General features: G+C 32.0%; 1 pseudogene; it reads left to right on the forward strand.

Moving 5' to 3' along the window:
* LOC146872685 (uncharacterized) overlaps positions 1 to 24,060 on the forward strand; it is a 66,817-nt pseudogene extending 42,757 nt beyond the window's left edge.
* Positions 24,061 to 26,172: the final 2,112 nt, after the last annotated feature.

The raw sequence follows: 26,172 nt of genomic DNA on the forward strand, positions 1-26,172 counted from the left end.
ATCATTATTTATTCAGTCAGGCCTATATTAAATTATTTTGTTGAAAAATTCAATAACATTTACAAACCGAAACAAGTATCGTTAGATGAGGGTATAATACCTTGGAGAGGACGATTGTTTTTTAGAATTTACAATGTTGGAAAAACTATAAAATACGGCATACTCATACGAATATTGTCTGAAAGTGACACAGGTTATATTTGCAATTTTAAAGTTTATGCAGCTCAAGGATTACGGTTGATCGAAACGATACGCACAGTAGTTTCGCCATATACTGATGTTTGGCACCATTTGTATATGAATAATTACAATAGCATCGATAACACGGAAGCCTTTTTACAAAAAAAATATGAATTTGCGGAGCAATTAGGAAGAATAGAGGTCTACCAGAGTGCCTGAAAAAAACTAATTTGAAAAAAGGAGAAACAATCTTTCGAAGAAAAAATGATATATTGGTACAAGTTTGAAAATCCAAGAAAGAAGTCAGTATCATCTCTTCAATCCATTCCGCGGAAATGAAAGAAAGTAGTAATGTTGATCGTATCAAGAGACAAACAATTATAAAGCCAAATGCTTTGATCGACTACAACAAGTACATGAAAGGAGTAGATCGGACCGATCAGTATTTGACCTACTATAGTATTTTGCGTAAAACAGTGAAGTGGACAAAGCGCTTAGCTATATACATGATGAATTGTGCATTTTTCAATGCATATGTAGTATACAATTCGACAAAGACGCAAAAAATAAGATACAAGAAATTTTTGCACGACATTGGGTTATTGATGAATTATCTGAAATCAGCACTGAAGAACCAGAGCAAATGATATCAAAACGCGACCCTTCTGGATGATTATCCATGGATAAGCGCAAACACGTATTGGAGAAAATTGTTGCTGCTGGGAAGAAGAAAAATCCACAAAGACAATGCCGTGTGTGCGCAGCCAAAAAAGTGCGAAGTGAAACGTGTTTAATATGTAGCTTCTGCCGTGTTCCTCTTCACAGAGGAAAATGCTTTGAACGGTACCATACTATAAAGAACTATTAACGTATTATCAGTTCTATTTGTACTTGTCATGAAAAAATATTTTTGAATACATTGTAAAATTTTAAAAATCGTTTATTTTTGTGATTTCGTAAAAATATCGTTTTTTTTTTTTTGTTAAATAATCATACAGTATACATTTAAGTGTAAAATAAAAAAAGTTTCGTTCATAAAAACAAAGTAGTTTTCGATTTACTGCGGTTTTTCTGAATAATTAACTTCCGCACCATTCACGAAAAAACGCCCGCTGCACGCGTAAGTTGGCGGCGAAGTATACCCGTATGCCATGTTAAATTTCCATGGTCCTCGAAAAGACACATGCCAAAAATGCGATTTACTGAATGGAAAAATCGAAGCATGCAATAATGAGGAAGAGAAATTACATCTTAGAGAAAGTCATTATGTACATTTACAAAATGCCGAACAAGCTAGGAACTGTCTTGCAGAGAACCAGAAAAAAGCAAAAGAAAATTCCAGCGAATACTATGGATTCTCATTTGATTTGCAAAAAGCACTTCCGTACCCTAAACTGTCTGTTTCGTTAACCTATTATAAGCGAAATATGTACGTATACAACTTGGGTTTCCATAATTTCCATAATGACAATGTCAAGATGTAAGTATGGGACGAAACTACAGCTGCAAGAGGTGCACAAGTAGCATCATGCATTTTAGCGCATATGGAGGATATTATAACTACTCAAAAACACGTAATAGCTTACAGTGATGCCTGTTCAAGCCAAAATCGTAACATTAAAGTAGCATTGACATGAATGAAAATTGCTCAGTTAAATAATAATAATATTGAAACGGTAGACGACAAATTTTTGGTATCGGGTCATTCCTTTCTACCGAATGACCGTGATTTCGGTTTGATAGAAATGAAAATAAAAAAAGCAACTTACTTATACAACCCTGAGCATTATTATAAATTGATAGAAAAGTGTAGAAGGAGAAAGCCATTTTCGATAAAACGAATGTCGCAGCCAGATTTTATTTCAACGAAGACACTAGAAGAATCAATAACAAAAAGAGTAAAAAATACCGCGGGCGAATCTGTCTCTTGGCTGAAAATTCAATGGATGAGATTCTTGAAAAATGAACCTTATAAAATGTTCTATAAAACTTTTTTAGATGATTCTAAATTCCACGTTTTGGATCTTTCACCTAAAAGTGGAAGACCAAAAATATACGAAAATATTAAATTACTTCCATTATACACCACCCCTAGACCAGTAACGGAAGAAAAACATAAAGATATCATGTGTTTACTACCATACATCCCTCCAGTTTATCAGGAACATTTTAAGAATCATAAAAACTAGAAAAAATGATAAAAATGGATTACTTTTTAAAAATAATTAATAAATGTTCATGAATTATTTCATTAAAGTTATTGTTTCAAATATACTCATAGTTCTTTATTACTTTAAGTCATTTATAGAACATTCAATTAATTTTGAAAATGGTCTAAGTCAATTAGAGCTTTAAAAACATTTTCGTATGAAATTCATACAAAATTTCATATTCATAATAAATTTCCATTAATCAAGATTAAGAAAATTATAAATTAAAATGTCGCATAATATAAAAATATTTTTTAATTCGTTCAAACGCTATTCATTAAATATCTCGAAACAAGAAATATATGACTTAGACCACTTTCATAATTATGGGCACATATGATACACTTATCGGGAAAAGCATACAGGAGTTCTGTGATTATCATTAAAAATAATATTAAATACTATCTACATGCCAACACTCCACTTGACTATCTACAAGCAACAACAATTACACTAGAAATCATAACTGGAGAAAAACAAATATCGGCTATATATTCACCGCCAAAACATAAAATTACTCAAGAGCAATATTCAAATTTCTTTAAAAGTCTAAGAAACAAATTTATAGCAGTAGGGGATTACAATGCTAAGCACAAATATTGGGGATCAAAAAGAACTTCGCCTAGGGGTAAAAGTAACTCTAAACACTGCTCGAAATCACACAAAAATTATCATTAACATCACTATCAACTGGGGAACCCACTTATTGGCTAGCAGTATCAAACAAATCACCAAATCTTCTAGATTTCGCCATAACTAAAGGACTGAACAAGGCGCACTTCAAATTAATCTCAAGCTCAGAACTGAGCTCTGATCACACACCTATACTGATGGAATTTTTACAAAAACCAATCCACATAAGAAACTATACCCAAATTATACAATAGAAATACGGACTGGAATAAATTTAGGTCAATTATTGATGAAAAACTAAATTGCAAAATTCCTCTAAAAACATCAGAAAACATCGAGGAATGCCATGGATTACATAACAAGAATAATTCAAGAGTCAGCATGGTTAACCCTTTGAGTGCTATGGGCATACATATGCGTCCAGCGAAAGCTATCGATATAGACTATGGACGCAAATACGCGCTCGGCAAATGCTATCAGTATGGACTATGGACGCAAATACGCGCCTGGCAAAAATGATCAGTGTACTATGGTCAAATGTGTATGTTCGGCAATTGTTTCTATTGTCCAACATTCTGTCTCTGCTGCGACATTCACAGAAACCACATACCTCGTCACTTAGCAACGATGGAAAACAAAATTTAGTTTTAGACGCCACTTCAGTTAGTTTCTGATAACTCATTTCATTTGTTACGCCATACAGTTGTAACTGTTGCATTGGCATATTGTCGTATTAAACTTATAGTGCACGTAATTTTCATATTGTTATTTACCCCTGTTTCATACTTTAAAAATGTATGACAGTTTTAAAGAAATTATTACAAGAAATGACAGTGATGACGACTTGGAAGAAACGGCAGATTTAAGTGACAATTATGATGACGAAATACAGGTACCACACGAATATGTTCTACTGTCATCAGATTCGGAAGATACAGAAATAGCGTAAATAATGGGATAGTTATATGTAGAAGGAAAAATAAACGGCAAAGAATACTTAGCACATCTTCTGATGAGGATGATTTAAATTCAAATTCGAATTTAGAAAGATCCGACTTGAATGAAGTTCTTCCAACGTTGTCATGGAAAACGATTTCAAGCCTACACTACATGCATTTAATGATAAAAATTCTGGAATAAAAGGAAATGTAACTCCAGAAGCTACGCCTTTAGATGCCTTTCCAATCTTCTTTTCAGAAGGATTAGTTTCACATATTACTGAGGAGAAGAACAATTATTATAAATTTGTTATTGAAAATACTACATTTAAAACATATTCTCGTATTAATACTTGGAAAGACACATCAACATGTGAGATGTACGGATTTTTGGCTATCACGATGTTAATGCCGCGGGTGAAGGAATTGACTCTAGAAGAGTATTGGTCGACCAATGACATGTTAAAAACTAATATTTTTCGAAGAACTATAGCGCGAGACAGATACATGATATTATTGCAAATGTTGCATTTTAATGATAATAATGTACAAAGTGATGATCCATTGATAAAAATAAGACCTATAATTGATACTCTGAAGAACTCTTTCTCAGTCATTTTATCTGTACAAAGATTTGTGCATTGACGAAAGCCTTATGTCATTCAAAGGTCGGTATTACTTTAAACAATTTATTCCGTCCAAAAGAAGTAGATTTGGTATCAAATCATTTATCCTGTGGGACTGCACAAAAATACAGATATTGTACGTAATTCTACAACCATTGAGCAATCGGCAGATGTTGTTATGACACTTTTACATCCATACCTTAAAAAGGGCCATACATTGATAACAGATAATTGGTACATAAGCCCGCATTTGTATAATGTACTTCATAAACATAAAACTAATGCGTTTGGGACAATACGGAAAAACAGAAGAGATATGCCCCATATCGAAGGAAAATTGACAAAAGAGCAATTTGACTACAGATGTACAGATAATTTATTGGCATTGAAGTGGCGAGATAGAAAAAATGTATGGATGTTATCAAGTACTCACGAACCGAAAATGATAGAATTTGGTCAAAGAAATTATCTTACAAGATCGCCCAAGTTAAAACCAGAATGTGTTGCAGATTACAACATCAAAATGGGTTCTGTAGACCACGTTGACATGGTTCTAAGTACAATTAATTCATGCAGAAAATGTCTAAAGTGGTATAAGAAATATTTTTTCCATTTAGTAGACATCTCATTATATAACTCGTATGTCCTGTATCAATGTGTGACTGGTAAAAAACTACAATATAACGATTTTAATCTGTCACTAATCAAACAAATTCTGCAAAAATACCTTCAAAATAGAAAACAAGCGAACAGTGGCAAAAGAAGCGTAGAAAACCTACCATTTCGTTTGACTGAGAGACATTTCCCTTCAAAAATTTTAAATGCAGAGAGAAAATCGACAAGAAGGAAATGTGTTGTCTGTAGAAGACAACAAAGAAGGAAGGATACACCATATAAATATAAAAAATGCGACGTCGGATTATGTGTTGATACTTGTTTTAAGATTAATTAAATGCAAATGAATTATTAATTTTCCTATTGTTTTTTCTTAAAATATCAATGTATTAAATGTTAATTTCTTAACACTTTGACGGCCGAAGTCACGTATACGTGAATTCACGAGCCAGCGGTTATCGGTCGAACTCACGTACACGTGACTTCGCGCAATCGTCAGTTACCGGCTGGGTTCATGTATACAAATATTTGCAAAGCGTCAGTTGCTTATTGTTCATCCATTGTTTGTCTATTATTTATCCACTGTTTGTCTACTGAGTATCGGTTAGGACTACAGAGTATCGATTAATATATCTACTATAATATATCTATCTATTTATGTCCATCTATCTACCTACCTATTTATATTCATATAAATATCCAATCCTCAAAAATGAGTAAAAATGACGACGAGATATACGCCGATAACTTGTCAAATGTTAGTGCGCCAGAATCAAATGACAGCGAAGATTCAGACAGTGGAAGTGAAATTCTTGTTAGAAAACTAAAAAATTTTATGAAGCCAGTAATAGATTCCGATGAGAAGGATAGTAGTACTTCCGACGAAGAGGAAATGGAATGAACCCGAACAAACGGCACCGGTAATATGCAAAATTGTAAGGAACAAGCAGGAGTGCAAATATCGCTTGATGAATGAAGCATACAATCAGCTGTAGATCTTTTCTTTGGTGAAGATTTAATGAAATTATTCGTAACTGAAACGAATCTATATCACGAACGGTAATAAATTGATATCGAAGAAAGTAAAGATAGGAAGTGGACGGATACAGACGCTGAGGAGATGAAAAAATTTCTCGCTTTAATAATTCTGATGGGATTAGTAAAAAAATCAGAAAAAGATGAATACTGATCAACAAGTCCATTAATTTGCACACCAATTTTCGGAAGGGTCATGCCAAGAAATAGATTTCGCCAAATTTGGAAATACTGGAATTTCAACGATAACGACAAATGTCAAGACCGATTGGACAAGATTAAACCCATGACAGATCATTTTAAACATAAATTTCAAACCGTCTATAAACCAACAAAAGAATTACCATTAAACGAAGCCTTTATACCATGGCGCGGAAAGCTTTGCTTCCGCACTTATAATCCTGACAAAATTATCAAGTACGGAATATTAGTACGCATGTTGTACGAAGTACGATCTAGTTACATTTGTAACTTTGATATATATTGTTCCCGGGGAATAAAACTAAAAAAAACCATATTGTCGGTACTGTCACAGTACCTTTACTTGTGGCATGATATCTATATGGATAATTACTACAATAGTGTAGCAATCACAGAAGAGCTTCTACAAAAACAAACAAATGTGTGCGGAACATTACGAAAGAATAGAGGTGTACCATACTGTTTGAAAAATATAAATTTAAAGGAGTCCGGCACGGACTTTTGCAGAAAAGGTAATATCTTTATGCAGACCTTTTGAACTAAAAAAAAGACATTATATATGATTTCAAGTATACACACGGCAAATATGGTTGAAGTTACAAGCCCAAGAACAAACAAGACCGTGAAAAAACCGGCCTGTGTTGTCGAATATAATAAGTACATGAAGGGCGTAGACCGTGCAGACCAATACTTGTATTACTCAATTTTATTAAAAACAAAGAAATGGACGAAGAAAGTTGTGCTATATTTTATAAATGCAGCCTTGTTTAATGCATACCAAATCTATGTAAAAAGTTCAAAAAGTCAGATTAGATTAAAAAAATTTCTGTTACATGTTGTGAACATATAGTTAAACACGAAGATTGAAATGGAGGAACCAGAATCAGATAATTTGCACGTATGGCACTAGCTATTCTTTTGGTCTAGGATCCTCTTCGATAAATACCCCAAGAGCTCCAAAGTGCGATTCGATAGACAGATTGTGTCCGGAAATGCGGAACCATAAACTTGTCCGCATCGTAGGAAAAGAGAAAATAAAAAACCCGCGAAAACCATGCAGAATATGCTTCGTATAAAAAAAAAGAAGCTCAACTGCATTTATGTGCTTCTCATGTAATGTTCCGCTGCACGTTGGACTGTGCTTTGAAAAATATCATACAAAATCAAAATACTAAACTAATTGTTTAAAAACCAGTACGCCGAGTAATTATTATATAATTACATTTTTATTTTTTTATTTTTATATTTAATTATTATATTTTGTATATTTATATAGTATAGTATATTATTATTATATTTTATTATATCACTGTTATATGATACATTTTCGTTATTAAATACTGGTAATTAATGAATTATGTGACAGTATATCGCCAGCATGCCTTCCTCAAAAGCCTTCCAATTTGTCACAAAGCTGACAAAATGTATCGGCGACAAGCGCAACTCTTTTTTCGAAACGTGCGGCCGTCAAAGTGTTAAAATATATATATTTGAAGTCTTTCCATGATTATATAATCTTTCTTATGATTTGTTTAATTCTCTGATTTTGAATATCCAAATACATTATAATTATCAAATTACTGGGATTTTAAATTCTAGCAGGTGAGTAAACACTATATATTGAAAATAAAAATGTTTTCATTCAATGTGGAATAGACTACGGAATAGTAATTGGATTGTATACTATATTATAATGTGTCATACTCCGTCGACGAGATCCATACTGTGCGAAAAGTATTTAGTCTCCGGCGCTCGTCAGCGCCAGCCGCGCGCCGTCCGTATGGACTGCATAGGCCATGAGTATTCAGCACTCAAAGGATTAACTACTCTTAATATACAAGAAAATAAAACAAGCTTTTCATACCCAGCCTATGTTTTGTTTAATGAAAATTAACACTTTACCGACCGGCAGTCGATTAATCGACTTTTAGTCACATCAGCTAACCGACCGGTAGCTGATTAATCAATTTTTTTTATTTATTAATCCGTTAGATTCGGTTAGGTTAGGCTGACAAGTAGCAGGCATTTCTTACTCTGTAGTCAGATACTCGTTGCTTTGCTCTGAAAGCACCTATATTTTTATACAGTTTTTAAAAATTTAGCCTTCACGATGAATGAAAAGGATAGTGTTGGTGAGTTTTATCTCGATGATCTGTCAGATTGTCTCGACAGCTCTTCAACAAGTGATACTGATGACGAAAGTGATAGCAGTGATGTAATGATTCGAAAGCGACGTTCTATATTACCACTAATATACAATGATTCAGAAGATGATGATATAAATAATAAAGTTGAAGACAGCAATAGTACATGGTCGATGAACGACAAGACGATAATTTTGGAACCTTTCGAAGGCAGCCCTGGCGTAAAAATTATGCCAAGTTCCCCTGAAAATGTAATGGATATTGTAAATTTATTCATTGGAAATGACCTACTTGAGCACTTGGTGAGGGAATCCAATAGATAGCATTATCAAGTCATAGAAAAATATAGAATTATACCAAAAACGAAAAAATGGACAGACATCACAATATTTGAAATGAAGAAATTTTTAGACCTAATAGTTCTAATGGGACAAGTAAAGAAGGACGTTCTCTATGACTATTGGTCCACGGATCCAACTATAGAAACACCATTCTTCTTGAAAGTAATGAGCAGAAACAGATTTTTACAAATAATGCAGAGCTGGCATTTTTATAATAATGATAGCATTTCTCTCAATTCGCATAGACTTGCGAAAATCCAGCCTGTCGTCGATTATTTAAAGCAAAAATTTAACGATGTGTATAAACCATATTCAACAATTGTCTTTGAATGAGTGTATAATTCCGTGGAGAGATAGACTTTCAATCAAAACATATAATCCCGCAAAAATCACAAAATACGGAATACTGGTCAGTACATTGTCTGAAACTCGTACAGAATACGTATGTAACTTTTGCCTGTATGCTGCTGATGAAAAAAAAATAGAAGACACTGTATTATTGAACCGTATAAGAACATGTGGCACTATATATATCAAGACAATTATTACAATAGTGTCAAATGGCTAAAATTCTTTTGAAAAATAAAGTGCGAGTGTGCGGAATAATTAGAAGGAAGAGAGATCATCTTCAATCACTTCAAACGACCAAACATTCAAGAGGCCAGCATGAATTTCGTAGAGATGACCATATTCTATAACAAGTATGGAATAATAGCAAAAGGAACGTAAATATAATCTCGACAATGCATTCTGCACAAATGGCCGAATCTAAAAGCAGAAGTAGGACATCAGATTGCCCCATACAGAAGCCCATTTCATTAATAGATTACAATAATTATATGAAGGGCGTGGATCGCGCAGATCAATATCTGTCCTATTACTCCATTTTTAAGAAGACAAAGAAATGGACTAAACGGGTCGTGATGTTCTTTATCAACTATGTACTTTTTTTAATTCCTTTAAAGTATATACAACTCTAAGCGGAAAGAAGATTACATATAAAAATTTTCTGTACAAAGTAGCAGTTTCGTGGATAGAGGATTGCGAAGCTAAAGAATAAGATAAAGATCTATCTAATCCCGAACCCATAAGAAGCATATCCCGATTTCATCATCCTGGAAGACTGACAAATTCCGGAAAGCATAAACTGGCAAATATAGTGAAAAGCTGTCAATGTGAAAAACCCCTAAGACAATGCAGAGTTTATTTAATTAAAAAAAAAAAGAAGCAGAACAGGGTTTATCTGTAAATTTTGCAACGTTCCACTACACAAAGGTGATTGTTTCAAGTGGTACCATACTTTAAAAAAATATTAAACAACTTCTTATTCGAAAAACATTGTTATATGGAATATGGTATATTATGTAAATATTAAACTGAAAACGATTATAATAGATAAAATAAACATTGTTTAACATTGATATCATTAAAATAAAAGATTTTATTAAATTTGGTTATCCTATAATAACACAAAGCGTACAATTTTATCAGAGCATAAGAAAAGTGCATATATTCTCGCATGACAGTCTAAGCCGAAACCGAGTCGGTGTTTGGGAAAAATTGCGGCTGAGTGGCCGGTAAGAAGGGTATAGGATTTTCGAAACACTACCGGTCGGTAAAATGTTAAACAAAAAAGAAAAGCCAAATACAAATGGCAAAGGCATAAAACAGAAGAAAATAAAAAGCAGTTAAATGCATTAACATGTTGCATAACACGTTGTCGCAAACGACGGTTATAGGCGTCCGATTTTTAGCGATATGTAGGCAAATGATGGTTATAGCTGTCTTGCACATTTTAATTAATAAAAAAGGGAACATCATTAGTACGATGTGTACTAATGCATTTATTTATTAATTATTCAGTAATACATCGAAAAAAAAGATGTAACATTCCAGATAACATATTAATTGTTTTTTTGTGCGATTTTTCATGCTTTAACAATTCGGAATATTTTCGCATCCAGAGACAAATGACGGCTACAACAGTCATACGTATCAAATGTTTCGTATATTTGAATTCATTCAGTTGAAAAGTGTGTTTCTGTGAGGACGAACTATTTATTCTGTAAATATTTTTTCATGAATTAAATAAACACAGATCAATTACTCCTCTCAAAATTTAATAAATAAAAAAGTAAAATTAGCCGACAGAATATGTACACAGGTATCAGTATATGTAAATTGATAATAGTATAATATAAAAAAATATTAAGAATGCATGAACGTTTCGGTTTGGATTTAAGTCCATCCTCAGTATATATTATGTATTCTTAATATTTTAAGAATTAAAGTTTATTAATATTTACATAATACTCTTTTATATTATATTATTATCACGAACTGATACCTGTGTACTTACTCCGTCGGCTAATTTTACTTTTTATTTTTTCATAAATTAGTAAAAATTTTTGTTTCGATATTACTGTTAGAGTATATGTATAAGTGTATATATTTCTCATTTTATGCAAGATAAATTTTAATCACTAAAATTTTTTTAAAAAAGACTTGCGGAAAAGACAAGAAAAAAATTAGAAAAATATTACGTGACCGCGACCTCACTGATGACGATCAGAGTCTTATTTTGGAAAAATCCGATGCTGAACCGGACTCTTTTAGCGACAATAGTGAGGCAGATTTTATAGCAACTCAACGCCGGAAGAAGAAGCGTTTGATAGTGTCGTCTGAGAATGAAGACATTGAAAATATCGATGATCTTGCCGGTGACAATGGTACAAGATTTCATAACTGTTCACCAGTAACAAAAGATAATGAGAGAATTATCAACGATGGCGATATCTAATATGATAATAAAGAAAAATTGATTGAATTTACATTTAACGATGGTGAATGCGGCATTAAAATGAATGCTGATGAGTATTCTAGTGCGAAAGACATTTTTGATCAGCTGTTCTCAAGAAATATAATTGAGACACCTGTTGCACAAATGAATATGGGAAGCATTTCTTTTAGACCTCTGCGTTTAGAATTCCTATTTCATCTATAGACAGTTTCATAAATCAACAACATTTCTATAATTTAGAGATTCGCTGATACAATCATTGATCACATTACTTAATATTGAGATTTCTGGAAAGAATTTAGCAGTATTAACATGTACGCGTAGTCGACCGAAATAAATAAATTCATTACCATTGACAGGTTCTACACAACAACATTTCTTGGAAAAGATCCCTTAACCAATTGATATTCAGCATAAAACTTATTTTCTACATTGCAGAAAATTTTTAAAGGCTAACAAAATTAGAAAAGAAACGTCATATAGATGTAAAACTTGTCCGCAAAACCCACTATTGTGTCCAGAATACTTCGAATCCTTTCATTTGCAGTAAAGCTGATACCTTCATAATGCTTTTTTTTGTATGTTTATAATTTGTTTCTTGAATTTTAATTTGTTTTTTGAATTAATTTTTATTTTATTTTTATTATTTTGTAAGCAAAATAAATTGCAAATGATAATTTTGTTTGAAATTGATTTTCTTGTGTTAAGTTTAGACCTTTTTACTCTTTTATTCATAGGAACCATTTATGAATTAGTAAAGCAAATGCAGTATAGTCGTTACGACAGTCATAGCCGTCATTTATTTTGAGAAGAGAAAAAAATGTCGTGATGAACAAATGACGGTTACAGCCGTCGAGTTTTCATAGAAAAACTGTGACAAAATGTGATAATTATCACTTCCAAACATACAACCATACAACTGATGCTCTATTTCATGCGGCAGTCATAAACAATTGAAGAAAAATGTGTTTCTGAGCACGATCGTCAAATTGAAAGTGTGCGGCAACGTGTTAAAATAATTATAAAAGAACACTGTAATTCCAGATTTAGCAAATATTTCTTAAAAACCTTACGCCAAATGAAGATACAAACTATTCACTCTGGAAGGCAACAAAAAAATTAAAAAGATCAATAATACAGATTCCAGCATTGCGAAAACCAGACAGATCTTGGGCAAAGACGTCCATGGAACAAGCCGAAACATTTGCTAAATACTTATATCAAACTTTTCAGCCAAATAGTATGGCTACGACAGGAAATGCTACAACTGTATATGATAATAGTGAAAGCAAAGATCAAAACAACTTGATATACAAAACTACAAAAAGGAAATGAAACAATTGATAAATACAATAAAAACTAAACAATCTCCAGGCTTTGATCTCATTAGTGGGAAAGTAATTAAAGAACTCCCAGAACAAGCCATCAGAATAATTACCATAATATTTAACGCCGTACTTAGACTCCACTACTTCCCTGACTCATGGAAACTGATAGAAACAAGTAGGATGTTTTATCTTCAAACGAAGTATTAGTATTCTTTGTCCTAAGGAATTGAAATTGCAAAGAAAACTTGAAATTAAGTTAAATATTTATATAATTTTAAATGTAAGTTTAATTTCATTAGTTAAGCAGATATAAATGGCTAAAGTAGATTATTTAACTGAATATTATACAACTGAAATCGTAACGAAATAATTCTTGCATAGCAGCAAAATATGCACGAATTTCTCTATATCATTAGATAAGTAATTTAACAATTTTTATTTAATCTCATCACACAAGAACTTTTTTCTTTATTTCTAATAAAGAGAGAGAAAATTAATCGTGATTCTTTCCATATTGTTTTAATTGATGATGGGAGGAAGATCATATTGATTTTTCAAATGTTAGGTACACGTGGCAAAAAATACGAAGCACAGTCTATGCCTATGTGTGTTAATATAACATATATATAAAAAAATAAAACTGACTTAGCGTAAAAGAATAGAGTATTATTCTATACTTCAAAAAATAAAGTTCATCAACTCATTCTAATTTATTATTGTCATCGTGATTACGGCCGGTTATTCCTCTTAAAATAATTCTGAAAAAAAAATACAAAAATTAGATAAAATATAGGAGCATTTTTCAGAAGAAGTAAAAAAAATGTTACTTTTTATTCCCATGTGTGCTATTGCCACTGTAGAAACAGTTGTTGATAAAAATATTTCTTATTTTGTATCGGAATGTAAGGATGATCGAATTCCCAAATAGAAGATATTCAAGAAAGAGTATAAGGAAATAGAGGTTGAATTTCTATTTATAATCGTTTCGATATTTGAAATCCGTCACGAATATTTTATCGCTATCCAAAATATTCTATACTCATGATTGAATAAGGTTGACACAACAAAGGACAGTTTAGGGAAATCGGATTTCTTCGCCGCTTTCCACTTTCGATCAGCACGCACCTTCTACTTATTAGTTTCCCCTTCATCCAATTACTCTTGAGAATAATAACTTTAGTTTTACGCTCTGAGATCTGAAGTTTAGCCAATGAATACCAATTACGAATTATCACCATCAATTAAGACAACTGTCATCCACGTACTTAGAAGTTGGTCGAACATTAGGTTTCAACCTAAGAAAGAACCGAAAACTGATCCTTGAGGACAACTGTCAGCTCTCTTAGTGTTGAATCTCTTCTTCTTTGTTCTCCTCACAGCATCTCTATCCTTATATTTGATGCATGCAGTACAACATCAACCGAATTTGTGATTGTGACCGCTAGAAATCTAGTTGATCCTCACCCTCCAATCAATAGTCAATGCATTAGTATATAGAGACACGAGAGTCATGTCGATATACGATGACCTTGTCTTATCAGAATGAGTGACTGACCGGTGCGATTCATGAGGTCTTATAATTTAGAGCCTCTCTGGGAACCCTAGAAAGACAATTGCGCATTGGCATTCAACAATATTATTAATCTTTTCTTCCTTAGCACTAATACAAGACATATAATAATGCGCGTATCAGCTCCCTTATGTGTGAGTCTGTTCGCGATCATAATTGCAGAAGTTCTCGTGGGAGCCGCATTTGATCTAGAAGTTCCTACTGCAGGCTACATAGAATCTGAATATCTTGCTGATGGCTTTGATAAATTACATTTAGTAGTTGAGGATGGTTTGGTCCTATCATATCTCTTAAGAATAATGCAAACATCACGGAGGATGTGATTCTTACTAAGAGTGAAAGTGCAATCCTCAATTTGAAGATCTTGCAATGAATTCTGACGAATGAAACAGCAACGTTGATGTGAACTTATCAATTCAAGGTTCGATATCTACCTGCGAGTTCCCTCGCGTTCTTGGAATCTCTCGCGAGAGTACTCTTGGATCTACTAATCGCGGATCTAATGTACTTGTGGAGCTAGAACAAATTGCGGCGGTTTCTACAATTGTGTTCTCTGTCTTTAAAAATGTTCTCGGCACATCTGAAATATTTTCTAAAGCACTCCCTGTTCTAACCTAACTTCTGTTTTCAAAACTTTTATAAGAAGGTTATTTCTTGTCTCCTCTCTTTTATACTTTTTTATTTTTTCAAAAACCTTCTCACTTTCTTTTCCTTTACTTTTCTTTAAAAACTTCTCTTCACTTTTATTTTCTTTTCCTTTTTTTTACTAAACTTTCTCTTTTTTCCTCTAACTTTTCGATTTTGTCTTCCAATTCTTCCATTCCTTGCAATTTTTTTCCACCTGTTTCATGTTTTTAATCTTTTCTCATACATCTTTTTCTCTCTTCCGCTCACTTCTCGTCTCTTTTTCTGATCTTCTCTCTGATAATCTCGATTTCTCTCCTCGTTTTTTTTTCTGCATTCGTACTTGATTCGGCACTTGCCTTATCTTCTCTCTCAATTAACTTATTGATACATCTTTCCTATCATCTTCTATTTCTCCGTTTTTTCCTTTTATCCCCGATTTCATCACCTTCTTACTTTTCTTAAATACTCAATGTCTTCTTCTCCTTCTCTTCCTCCCTTTTTCTTTGCCATATATCTTCTAGCGTTCCCTCGCTATTATATCTTTCCCTCTCCCAAGCCAATCTCTCCATATTCGCGGTCTTCCTCTTTCTATCTTATCCTCTTTCTTCCCTCTTTTCGTTCTTCACCCGTCCTCTAGTTTATTCATATCTTCTTTGTCTTTTGACTATCACTTTATACGTCATCGATTCTTTCTACTCCTTTCTATCTCCACGGATATCGCCTCCTACCTAATCTTGTCTTTTCTCTGACCGCCAATCGTCCTCGCTTCCTCTGCTTTATACTTGAAAATCACTTCCCTCCTTTCACACTTCCCTTTCATCTTACCACGGATCAACCTACTCTGATTTCGAAAGCACTGGAAAACAACCATGAAGTTTAAACAGTAACTGATATTTAAGTCCCTTCAGTCCTGTTCATGTTAAGGATGAAAAGTCCGAATTGGCACAAATTATTGGTTTCAATTTGTTCAATAAATTATTGATGAGCATAACCATGAGCAATTCTTCTTTTGTGTTTACTCATAAATGGCTCATTTTTAAATGTATATGTTTTTTCCATCGTTTGTCTATTGTATACGTTTACTTTTACTAGCTCAGAATAGACTCTTCTTGTTTCAAGAAATCACATTTGATCATCAACAATCCGTCTTCCCTATACTCCCACCATAGTCAGTATCATCAGGTTCTTCCTTTAAGCTCTTCCTAAACCTCAACCTTTAATTGGATGCACTTACATAAGTGAAATTCATAGGAAATTTATAATTTTACTATTCTTTTATATCAATTTCCGTCTCGTATAGTCACAATGTTTTAAGCAAACCTACAATTGAAATACTTTTGTAGTGATATCACATCATATTTATGTACATTTCTTACGGTAATCGCTTTCTAAATATCGACACCGAACGATTAAATCGATTCCAAACTCATCGTTTTAGGTAAATTATATTTGTATTGTTTCAATTCATTCAGTCTATTTGTCGCTGAATTCTAAAACAAAGCTAACTAAAGAGATGAACTCAAAGACTCTAAAAAAATTAAAAATGGAACTTAGTATCATATAACTCATTAGTAGATTTACTGATGAATGTTGCAGTCTTCATAAAACTAAACAAAGCATAGAACTTTAGTATATTAAACAGGTTCGATGAAAAACCAGGTGAAGTATGCTACTAAGAGAATGACTATTAATTGATACCTAAAGAGGACGACAATACCATATGGTATTGACTATAAGAAATCCAAACAGCAATTATACGGGTATGTGGACTCTGATGCAACATTAGAAAGAAACCATCGTTATACCATATCATCACTTTAGTTTCTTCATTACTCAGATCATATGAGTTTTTCAAAAGTAACTGATTCTTCCGTTTTAAATCTTTCAGTTACCGTAAAAGTCATTCAAAAAATTAAAAATATTGTCTTATTTTCCTTTCTCTTATACTTGAACTTTAACCATTATCAGTAAGATTTATATTTACTATTCGCATTTTTTCCCTTGTTATTTGCAATTCATGTTCCAATACGATCACTTCACGCCTTATAATGTTTGCTTCATGTTTTAGAATTTTCATTTCTTTTTTCAATTTTCTTCACCTTTCTCAGTACTTATTTTTGTTTTGACATTTGATATTTCCATCCATTTTGCTAATGAATTTGCTTTCAATAATCTGCTCACAAGTTCTACCTTTCTTTTACTAATTGGCAAATTCATTTCTCGAAGAATTTGTTTTAATGTCACAATTATAAAATCAGTTCGATTTTTTACTTCTATGATTACACGAACAGTTAATATATCTTCTCACTTTCCCTTTTTTCTTTTTGTACTAATTGTTAATGATCTTAGAAGATTCGTCTATACTGAAAACTTATAAGGAAGTTCCATTCTGCTTATTGTTATAAAATGAATGAATTTAGTTCTTTGTATAAGATGATTTATTGAAATAATAGTTACGTTTAGACTCTCCGTTGCACATTCTTTTGCTTTTTTACAACTTATTTATTATCCATCTTTGATCAAATCCTTTAGCAACATCGACCATCGTTTTATTTTCTGCACTTGCCACAATGTCTTCTCTCTCCAATCACATATACTTTTACACATTTGTATAAAGTAACTGCATCTCTACTTATTATTTGCTTTGAAAAATATTATTAGTTAATAGTTCTTTGATTTTTTTCAATTAATAAATGTAGTAACTGATACATTGAATTATGTTTTAAAATCTCAGAACAAAAAAAATTATTAACTCATATTGATTTTTTAATACTAATAAGTTATTTTTTAAACAAAACATGGAGAATTTATTTATTAAAATACAACGACAACGATTGTTATGAAAAGAACAACGTTTCGAATTAATTCTCCGATTTTTAATTATAATAAAAAGAGTAAAACTAAATATAATTTATATTTTATATAAATAAAAAACAAGCAATGAAGAATAACATAAATAAGTAAAGTAATAATATGTAAACAAATATATATATATATATATATATATATATATGTGTAAAGAAAGTATACTTTCTTTAGGTAGATTGGCCGCGCGTCTCATGTTCCGTCCTTCCATTGTTTTTGTTATCTACAAATTTTTTTGTTACCTATAAACCGAGCCGTTAAGATTTGGGAGAGAAACGGGCAATAAGAAATAGAACGTAGGCGCGAGAAGTAGCACAAGAGTGAAATATAAAATTTTAACAGTGTAAATATAAGCGTAAATTGTCGTTTCTTTGTTCACAGGTAGGAATATAGATGGTAAATAATTAGCAATTAACAAATAAAGATTTACAAACTTTGTTCACAGAGAAACTTATTTTCGTTTATCACCTCCCATAAGCAATCCAAGTTATTATATATATATATTTATATATATATATTAAAAAAATTTATAATGAAATTACGAATTCAAATTGATTGATTAATCATTCGGAAGTTGCGTAAATTAATGAAGAATTAACACTTGGTATTTAATACATTAAAAATAGATAGAGCAAATATCTTTATGGTGAATGATGAAAACGTATTCCAGATTCTAATTATAAGATGATAATAACTAATTAATAATTAACAGCTGTTAAACTAGGAAACTCAACTGGATTATTAATGATTCAACTTAATATCAGCAAAGTTTACTCATTATTTTAATACTAGACTTATGTTAGTATAACTTACACTGTAATATAACTATCATGGTGTAAATTAGTTTAGTATAACTTATACTTAGCGAATATGAACGTTCATTTGCAAAAAACATACTATAATATCAATGATAAATGTTGCGACGAAAAAATGAAATAAGCCTTTACAAATAAGTTCATCTGAACTAGTGAAGAATGCATGTGCTTAGTCAACGCAAGAATTACTCATAAGACCAATTAATCTTTTGTTGTATTAACTTTTGTTTTACTGTACTTTTCTGAATTGATTTTTATATACTTTTTTAAACACTTTTATTTTAAAATTTACACATATATTATACGAACGAGTAACTTCCAGACTAGTAACACAATACATAAAAACATCTCTCTTACTTCCATTCAATTGCAATCTTTTTCTTGTACATTCAAAGAATTTTAATATACAAAGAAATTTTAACATTCATCTTTTAGTTTTCTATAGAGTAATAAAAATAATCCGGGATAGTTGAGCACTAAAATCAACACCGCCGAAGCTTTATTATGCATTTGGGTTTTCCAAACCTTTTGAAAGTCCAAGCAATAAAACATCTATTTTTAAGCGCACCGTATACTTTAAATAATAGTAAATGCTTTTAATGATTTTTATTGATTTCCTCTTCAAAAACTTTGTTAAACATAAAGTGTAGAAGGGAGTTTTTCTTTCGGAAAATCGGACAGTCTCTCCGAGTCATTCGGCATTCGTAAAATTCTATTTATCTCTCGCGATCAGGATACTTTACTTAATATATATTTTACTTAAGAAAACACACGTAGTTATTTACCTTGTACTCGAATCCCTAAAACATAATTCCTGCATTAAATAAAAACCTATTAAAAATGCAATATTCCTGCTTTGAATACAAATGAATATATTGAATCTTTAAACACTTCATAAACAAACAGCCATAGAGAAAATATACTTGACTGCGGTTTGCTTGATTTCCTATTCCTAATTAAATATAAAAAGTCTGAGAAATAGAAATTATAATAATTATAATATCTATATGGGGACCCGGGAAAAGAATAAACCAAATGTAATCCATATATGTCATAAAAGACTACTAAAAGGAAAGCCACTGACAGGGATAACGCCTCTTCAGTGATAACAAGTGGTGACACAAAAAATAAAAGAAGCCTCGGATAAGCAACACCACGATCAAGAATATTACTTGAATTCTATACCCGGCCATAATGATAATGACGTCCAATGGATAAGGATCTGAATAGAAGTGTTCTGCAGGACATATTACCTGCTACCACTCTAGGAGAGAAACAAAGATAGAGAATGAGAAGATCAGATGAACCTATACCTCATGCTCTGTTATTATAAAATTACAAATCTCGGCATAATCACAACTAGATACCAATCACAACTACAGATAATATTCATTAAGATATTCAAAACTCAATTTCTTAACATAGCCAAGTTTAGCAGATCAAGTATGTATAATAACTAAATACAACAGGACAGTATTAGACAATGTTAACCCTTAGCACTCCGCTGTCCCCTCTCATGGGACATCGTAATTCTAGCATATCACTCGGATGTCCTCTCTCATGGGACATTAAAGTTGATTAGTGATTACGGGTAATTGAGTTATTTCAGCGCAACTTTTTGAGACATGCATGTTTCTCTGAAGTTTTCTCTTGAAATGGCACAAAAAATCAAATCAAAATATAGAAAAATTACTAAGATATATACAAGAAATAACAGCGGATTTTTGGTCAGACAAGAACGCGAGAGGCGTGCTCACGACGGTCCGAGCACTTCAAAGGCGCCACTTGAAAAGAGCGATAAGGCAAGTTAGTAGAAGAAAGGTCGGTATGCAAACATAACACGCACTGTATAGTGAGATTTATAATCATAATTAAGCAAGTCTAAATCTGGAGAAAAAGATTTTTAAAGCTGAACTCAGTCTGGTTTGAATCGTCGCCCGGTATAGATAGATCTAACGAGTGAGAAAATCGGAAAAGTGATTCTTCTCTTGGTAAATAAATTGTTTGGTAAAAGTTTTTTTGGTAAATGTAAATTAGTAATAACAATTAGAAATTTTCAACCCATGTATTTATTCATATTTTTTATTAGAATAATGGCAAAATGTTCAAACACGAATGAGTCTCATGACACAAGTAGTAGTAAAGATGATCTCTAGATAGACGTTTATACAGATATGTTAGAAAGACTAACTGTAGAAGAAAACGATAGCAGTGATAGTGATATCTTCTAAGCAACAAGGCGACAAAGAGACTGTATAGATAGCGATAGCGATGAAAGTGATACGGAAGAAAACACCGCAACATGACAACGTATCGTCAAGTGAAGAATGGGAAGACGTCACTGAATCGGGCGTTCCTCCAACCACGATAAATTTTGACTTACATGACGAAATAGCCGAACCACAACTATCAAGTAAAAGAACCCATAGAATATTTTACATTATATTTTATTGAAGAATTAGCAGACAGCATGATAAAAGAAACGAACAATTATGCCAACGAAGAAATTAGAAAGGAACAATTTTCACGGAAATCAACATGGCACAGTGGCACGATATTACTAAGAAGAATTTTTAGCTTTCATCGCCGTTATCCTAAATATGGAATTGATTCAAATGCCAAATATCTTGAAGACTGAAAGAATACTGGTCTACCGCTTCCAATAGTAGAATTCCTTTTTTTCCGGAAACATTCACTAGGGCCAGATTTATGCAAATATTTTCGATGCTACAATTGACGAAACCTACGCAAAGAAATGCAACGATAAGAACTCATATCCAAAAGGTTAGCAATTATTTAGAATATATAGATGGGAAGTTTAGATAATATTTCATACCGTATAAAGCAGTCGCTATGGATGAATCTATTGTAAAATTCAAAGGCAGAATAGCATTTATCACCTATAATCCAAACAAGCCAACGAAATGGGGTATACGCATATATGCGCTAGCGGATTCAAAAACTGGATATTTATTTACAATACTTCCGTACTATGGCAGCATAACTTCCGATAACATTTCCAGGCTTGATCTTCCAGTAACCACCAGAGTTCCACTACATTTATATAAGAATTTCTGATGCAAAAGGATACCACATTTATACTGACAAGTACTATACCAGCATTCTATTAGCAGAAGAATTGCTAAAGATGAATTGTCATCTTACTAGCACCATACAAAAGACGTACTGACACAAATAAAGAAACCGAAATTTTCAAGAAAAACAATAGTTGCATACAGGAAGAATAGCACTACGCTTCTTGCGTGAAAAGACAAAAGAATTATCACAATGCTCACTAATTATTACAACACACAACTACAATCTACCCACAGAAGATTACGCGGTGGACATGTTGTAACAGTCAATAAGCCTGAAATGGAGTTAGAATACACGGCAAATATGGGTGCTGTGGATCGTGCGGATCACTACGCTTCGACGTATTATTTTCTCCGTAAGTCGCTGAAATGGTGGAGGAAGTTATTTTTTTGGGGTTGAGAAATGTATGTCATTAACTCATACATTATTTATCGTATCTCAAAACAAACAAATAATGAAACGCCAATGACGCACCATAAGTTTGTCAAGGCACTCATTGACCAGTTGAGGTGGATAGGAAATAGGAAAGTGATTTTCGTGAATCGAGAACGCGTCCATTCACATCTTGTGCGGACAATAGATTAGAGAATAAACTACATATTCCTGATGTGGGACAAAGAAAACGGGATTGTATTGTTTGTTCTGACAGGAGAACACCTGGTGGCAGGCAACAACTTATTATTGTCAAACAACTTATTATTGTCAAACGTGCACTAATCAGTCTGCAATGCATTTTGGGGAGTGTTTTAAAGTTTATTACACTGTACAAAATTATAAAAAATAAAATATTGATGATAACGTCACCAGAAAAAGACAGTGGACAGACAAAATTAAGCAGCTAATTCCAACTCCAAAGACGTCTTTACATCCCAAAAAGGTTCTGCTAAGTGTGTGGTGGGATATGTATGGTGTCATTTATTATGAATTGTTAGAATCAAATAAAACCATTAATGCAGATGTATACAGTAAACAACTTTGCCGTTTAAATTCACAATTGATTAAAAAACACCCGCGATTGGTGAATATGAAGAAAGTGTTGTTCCACCATGATAACGCTAGACCACTTACGGCTCGAACAACGATGCAAAAAATTAATGAACTGAATTGGGAACTTTTGCCGCATCCTGCATACTCCCCGGATATTGCCCCAAGTGATTTTCACTTATTTCGTGCCTTACAAAATTTTTACCAATGCAAAAAGTTCAATTCTAAACAGGATATACAAAATGAACTCAGAAGTTTTTTTGCTTCAAAACCAGAATCTTTTTACACCAATGGAATAAAAAAGCTACTAGAAAGCGAGATATTGTAGATAACGAAGGAAAATATATCATAGATTAAAATGTTAAATTGTGTTTTATTTACACCATTTAAAAATTTCGCCAAAATGCGCACTAACTTTTGGACTAACCTGATACATTTCTCGATTTCAACCAATTCATATAAGTCCAATATCATTATAATATTTTAGTTAGTTCCAAAACCATACTAAATAATACGAGGGTCTGTAAATGCACGTTTCTGCCATAAAGTAGAGCTGAGTAATTGGCAGCCAACGTCCAGAATGGTTCGAAGTGGACAAAAATAAAAGCTGGATCTACTCCAAAAAGGAGATCAATAAATAGCATTTTCAAAGCAGTAATTGGACCCACAGCATATGCAAAACGAAGCATAATGAAAGGCACTGTAAGTAGTACTTTTTTTTTTTTATAATTAATCGACGAATGATGGATTATATTAGAATATGCACAAAACTAGAAGCTTTTAGAGTTCTTGGTGAAAAATGGGATCTATCTCAAGAAAAGTTTTACACTTTTCTTGTAATTTTATATGCACGTGGTACTTATGAAGCTAAGAATTTGAAATTATCTTATTTATGGTCTAAAAAGTGGGAACCAGCGTTTTTTTTTCGAAAACTATGAGTAGAAAGGAGTTTACGGATATTTTAAAATTTATCCGCTTCGATAAAAGAAATGAACGGAGTATACGATTGCAAACGGATAAATTTGCATTAATTTCAAATGTTTGGTATTCATTCATTGAAAATAGCCAGAATTGTTACGTACTAGGACAAAACATTACAATCGACGAACAACTATTCCCAAGCAAAGCGAAATGCCAATTCACGCAGTATATGCCGAACAAACCCGATAAGTTCGGAATAAAATTTTGGTTAGCATCTGATCTCCAAAGTAAATTTATAATAAATGGATTCCTATATTTAGGAAAGGACGAAACAAGAAAGTCATCAACTTTGTTTCAATTAGCAGAAGAACTTAGCACAGAGTATAAAGATTCATCTGAATTGGAAAATTTGAATGACCTCTTGAAGTGATATACTTTGCGTCTTAAATATAAGAAGCATAAGATAGAAATATTATTATATATCATTTCCTAATTCTCTACTATTCTTTCTTAAATAGAAAAAACAAAAGCATTGACGTAATCTTTTCTAAAAGGAAAATTAATACTAATAAAAGTAAGAAGTGTGCATCTACAAATCTCAAAAGGTTTATTTTTCTGTTAATGTTATGATTTGTCTGATTATATTATAACATTTAAATATACGTACAAAAATATATTTATTCAAATTAATAAAATATTATGGTTTTTATAATATTGAATGTTGTACCATTAGCATTCACGTGATCAACTCACGTTCCAGCGCGCATAGTCAAAATGCTGCAGACGCCAACGCGTAAGCAACATTGTCACAGATTGTACTTCGTCGTATCATCATTTGAATTATAATACACGCGGTTAAACAAAAAAAATGAAATGAAATCAAGCAGATTTTCTTAAAGATTGGAATATTCCGTTGAATCGTTCGATAGATAATATGTAAACATTCAAAACGGTAAATGCTTCAAGCGTCTACTTCAACTATAAACAAAATTTCAGCGTTGTCCTAATGGCTGGTTGTATCTTCAATTATAAATTCATTCTTATCGATGTTGGTGCTAATGATAGTATTAACGATGGGAGCAAATTTTCTTCATTTAAAATAAATAAAGTAGTTAAATAAGAGTAATTAAACATTCTACAAGAGGAAATACAACTTCCCGATAATAATCAATCAACGTCATAATTTTTCATTGCTGATCAATTTTTTCTAAATATTACTAAGTATTACTAAGAAATTGTCCGTAGAATAAACATCTCAGCGAAACAGTGTTACCGAAAGAGCGAATCGTAGTCTAGTAGAGGAGACAAGATATATACTACAAAATATCATACTAATAATAAATATCAGCTTATGAGTGGAGGTAAGGAATACCAACAGGAATTCCAATATATTCGAAATCATTATCCGACATGAGTTTTGGATTCTTATATTCTTTAATAATATAATTAGGTAATTACTATATAAATTATAAATGATAAATTAATATAATTTATATACTATTAAAATTTATAATAATTAATTATTTTATAATCTAAGCCAATATCTTTCGAACGTAATTTAGAATAAGAAAAATTATATTAATAGAAATATTTAATAAATCTTTTAAAAAAATAATTATAGAATTATAAAAATTTAATTATAATATAAAAATAATATATGAATAGGTAGATAATTATAAATTAAAGTATTTAAATTATAAAAAATATTTATTAATATAATAAATATTAATAAAATACGTTCCCCTACGAAATGTAGACTGGTAACGAGCCCTATATATGTAGGACTTATTTTAAGTGCTTAATCTCGAAAATAAACTTCATATGTACTCATATTGAAATATATATAAAGATTCTGCCTTCGCTGTTTTGAGTGATTAATAACTTTTATGCAATATGTAATAACAAGAAAGTTGAAATGAAAAGAACAGAAAAGAATAGAATTTGTTCAAGCTCATTAAGTTTAGAAGTTGTCATCAAAAAATATTTAAAATCTAAAGATAACATTGATAAAATGTTGAATGAATTAGTTTTGCAAAATGAAAGATAAATAGATAAATAATAATAAATATAAATAATAGAGACCTATTTGCATTGGACAATATCCACCGATCTGGAGATGCTCACTCCTGAACACTTATTTGCCATTCTCTGACCGTTGGATCGGACTCGAAACTCACGCTATCTCTTAATCACTTCTCCTGCTGTCGAATGTATGTCAATCTTCTTGAGTATTGCATCCATCA

Source organism: Vespa mandarinia, chromosome 11 (assembly GCF_050613455.1).
Source record: "Vespa mandarinia isolate Hongniang chromosome 11, ASM5061345v1, whole genome shotgun sequence".
NCBI classification, from domain to species: Eukaryota; Metazoa; Arthropoda; class Insecta; order Hymenoptera; family Vespidae; genus Vespa; species Vespa mandarinia.